Genomic DNA, 4,314 nt, shown 5'->3' with positions numbered 1-4,314 from the left:
TCCCGGGTCGTCCCGCCGCTCCGCGTGAGGCCCTCCGCGGCTGGAAGCTGTGAAAGGGCGACGAGCTGAGCGTGTGCAGGCCACGGCCCGGCCGGCGGAGCCCCCTCCGGACCCCGCCGAGGCTCAGCAGGGGGGCCGGGGAAGGGCTGGAAGGAGGTCACGCTGCATGGCGGGGATGCTGTAAAGCACCTGTTAGGCCGGTAGCGTAAGCACACAGGCATCTCTGGAGCACAGCCCTCCAGCATACAGGTGTCACTGCCGAGAGTGCTGCTGCAAGATTACTTCTATTTAAATTTGAGGGCCTGGAAAACAAACCAAACCAACATTTGTTTTCATCAGCGATGAGGGCTCCAGTCCTGCAAAGTGTTTAAGTCGCCAGTTGACATGAGCGGCCCTTTCCAGGGAGGGGGTGGCAGAGCCGCACCGCGTCACCTCAGTGCGGCCACTGCCACAGCTCATGCTACCAAGAAGGACTGTTGAGAAATGTTCCCCTTGGCTAACCAGAACCAAGTGATTTAAACCAATATGCAAGACAAGAATCATAATTAAACCTCTCTACTGCTTCCCAGACAGATTTAAAAAAAAAAAAAATCTGTGGCTAGATGAACGTATGCTGTTAACATTAGTACAGAATTATTTTTTTATCTTTCCACCCTCTTAGTAGTGCCAGTGTTTGTATAATAGCAGCAGGATTTTACTTACTATGAAATAATTTAGAAAATAGCTATTTGTGCAGTCTATGGTATCACTCCTACTTTGAATGCTTTGCATTTTAAGATTTATGGAGATCTGGAAGAGCGATAAGAAAAGATTTCCATATATTTTAAAATCTTCCTACTATTTTTGAATTTAAGGTAATTGGAACTAAAAATGAAACTGTGTGCAGGAAAGCTTTCAAAGTCAGCACTGATTAAAAGCAAACTGAATCTCATAATTTGTTAGGAAGTATGATGAAGTGTCATTTAAAGTCATAAAAAAGATACACATAACACAGCCTGTCAGATACTGTATTCAGTCCTACTGTATTCAGTTCAGGATAACCCTCTTTTACTAATAAAACTTTTTTGCGTAGCTTATTCAGGGAAGACTTTCAGTTAATAGAAGGTTATTCCAAAAAGGAAAGCCAGTTACTTGTGTTGCTGAGAAAGCTGAAGGAAGAATAAACACCTCACTACTGCTTTACATTTCATCAGACGGTGTATCAGCAACTTGCAAATAGGGAATCACTTGTGCACTGAACGTCCGTTTTCTCACATGCAACAGTTAAGCTCAGTATAGAAGTTCCTAGTAGTAGAGAAAATATTGCACGTTTCTGTGCTAAACTAAGGATTCCTCTCAATCTCATTTTTAAAAGCTAGGTGATTAAAATATTTTTGTATACACACGTTAGAAATTATCTGTCACAAAACTAAAGGTCAGCAAGACTTGGAAGAGGAAGTATTAAATTGTCATTCAATATTAAGCTTAATGCCAAGACTAGACAAACTTGTTAGTAGAGAAGACCTTTCTGCCAGCAATAGCATGAAAAAAAAAAAGAGTAAGACAGCAACAGCACAGGCCAAATCAATCAGCACAGAAAAATGGGTTACTCACTATTGATGGAAAACGGCCAACTTCTCCGTCTGTACTCAGTTGTTGTGGATGATGGCAGGGGGCTAGGGGGTGGTTTTAGTTCCTGAGCCATGAACTTCTGTGATGCTCCTGCCATAGCACCATCTAAACTGCTGGTTTACATCTGTTACCTTTATAGTAATTTTTGTCCTGATTATTGTCCTAATAATCCTACAACTTTGCGGATTTCTAGAGTGCACCAGCACTCTGCAATTTGTTGAAATGAGCAGCTTTTACAGAAAGAACTTTCCAGGATAGAAATTGTATAAACCTGTGGGAATTGTTCCGTGCATTCAGGGTACAACTCAAGAAAAATATCAGACGGGTAAGATAACAGAAAAGAAAGAACAGCAAGACCTTGAAGCGGCTGGTCTGTGCCAGTAGGCCAAGCTGCCTTTGAAAAGCAGGTCCCCTGCTGGAGACAGAGGAGAAGAGCCCTGCAGTACTGGAGACTGCTGTTCAAAGCATTACAAGCAGGAGTTCTTCCACGAGACTTTTCAGACACCGAAAAGAATAGCAATCTGCAGATTTCGGAGATTCCAGAGAAAGTGCTAGGACTCACTTAAAATCACTATTCTCAGATATGAAGGCAGTTCAGAACAGTCCTGTCTGAACATGGTGTGGTTTTTCCTAGTGCTTGAAGACATAGAACTCCAAGAGATTGGCTGGGTCACTGAGTTCAGTCACCAAATCATTGATTCCAAATTGGAAAAAAAGCTTTACATAGGCTGCAATCAAAACTGGCGATATTTAAACCCCTGTAGGCCACCATGGGAGACGAGTTAAGCCAATGCTCTGACCTTTTGATAGTCTCCAGCAGTACCCTCTGCAGATAGAACCAAAAAAAAAAACCCAAACAGTTTAGAGCAAAATAAATCAGACTTCATTTATAGGTTTGAAGGACTTGGACAAGAATAACATTGGTGCTTACAATAACAGTTCAGACCAATTAATTAGCTTTAACCATAAACATACCTGTATAAAGTCAAAGACAAGCATGAGGACTGGGGCTCATAAGCAATGGTACATACACTAGTAGCACGCACCACTCCTTTTTTTCTGAGTAGAAAAGCAGCAGATGCAACTTACTTAAACAGCCATTTAACTTAGCATAGACTAAACCAGAGTGTGCGGGAACTATTCTCTCCACTATCACTTCTACCGCAGGAAAACAAGTGAAGTAAAACCATCCTATGTCCCAAAAATGGCCTAATACTGCAATTATGACCATTACATGGTGAAGCACAGTTCTCCACAATTATGTACGTACATTTTGAAAGCCTCTAATTTGGTAGTGGTGAGGGACGGCTGTGCTTTAAACCACATTGTGAGATCTGAAGGCTGACAAGAGCAGCAGCAGCTGGTGCTGATGGGAGCGGACTAAATGCTTTCAACCTCCCTTTCTCTTCTGGTGAATGTATAGTTAAATAGGTAACATGCCCATTATTGTCACTAGAATGCTTGCTTTCATCAAAGCTTGCAGCTTAGGTTAGTTTCTGCTCACACAGAAGACATGAGAATCTTCTTGGCAATTCACATTACAAAGTGTCTTACTTAATACACTGGAAAACATTTGATTCAGTAGTCACTGTCAGCTGTGTTCTTACTAAGCCTCACTGAAATTATTGTCTACCAGAGCATAGTGACCTTACAAAATAAACAACCTTTATTTTTTTCCTAGGTTGAAGGCCTTGGTGCCTTTGTCTCCTTTCTTCCCTCCCTTCCTTGTAAAGCTTTGCAGGCTGTTCCACTCAGCAAATTTACTCCTTAAACTTAGGTAGGAAGAATTTGTGTTCTGGATATTAATGGTTGTTGAACCAGTAACCATTAAGCTGGAGTTTATTCTTATATAGATAAATGGGTCTTTTAATTATTTCCTTATATGCCATACCCCAAGCTGTTACCGGTCCTTGCAACAGAAACTTCCATTGCCTTTCTGGTACGTACAGTCAGTGCCACACTACATGCCTCTATGATTAGTGACTCTTTCTACTAGAAAGAAAATGAAGTACTATTCCCTTCCATGTGAACACCAAACCTTTTTCTTAAGTATTTTCTTATTTGACCATGCTATTTTTCAGCCCACAGATAAAGGAAATGCTCACACCTTTGTCTTATCCACTCTGAATGTGAGGGGCCTTATCAGCTATATTAAAGACGTCACTGAAAAGGGTATCGGAGCCTATGTGAGCTTCTCTGCAGAGCTGGAGAGCAGACACAGCCTCAGTCTCGACAGACCTTGTTCCTCAGCGTCATGGCGAGCGTTGCATGGTAGGAACCACAGGTAAGGTAGTTAAGCCTTCACATCCTCCCCATCCAGTTTTTCAGACAAGACCATGAGAACGGGTTTTGCAGTTAACTTCCTGCTGTTACCAAACAACCCAAAATTTGAAAATCACCAGCTTAAAAATGACTAGCTCATTCCAGCACCATAAACACCAGCGGCTCATTACCTAAATCATGATGGCACACCAATACATTGCAAACATTCAAAATTCAGAGCTGTGCATGCATTTATAGTATTTACACACTAGCCATTCATGTATTGGCAGCAACAGCCTTTTTGCAAGAAATACCTTTTAGAACCTGCAGGATCCACAATTTCCACTGTGATGGTTTGAATGAATTTAGGCTACAGTCACCATGAAGATGATAATGGAATAAAGATTATTGTTGCTTTTGAACTCCAGTTTAATATCATTA

The 4,314-nt window shown here is 41.6% G+C and overlaps 1 protein-coding gene across 1 annotated transcript in view; it reads right to left on the bottom strand.

Moving 5' to 3' along the window:
* STK39 (serine threonine kinase 39) overlaps window positions 1-4,314 on the bottom strand; it is a 120,005-nt gene that overhangs the window by 107,598 nt on the left and 8,093 nt on the right. The gene's annotated exons all lie outside the window — the stretch shown is intronic.

This window comes from Charadrius vociferus, unplaced genomic scaffold, assembly GCF_000708025.1.
Source record: "Charadrius vociferus isolate BGI_N301 unplaced genomic scaffold, ASM70802v2 scaffold161, whole genome shotgun sequence".
NCBI classification, from domain to species: Eukaryota; Metazoa; Chordata; class Aves; order Charadriiformes; family Charadriidae; genus Charadrius; species Charadrius vociferus.
Note: the sequence above shows the minus strand (reverse complement) of the source record. Positions and strands in the feature narration are given on the sequence as shown.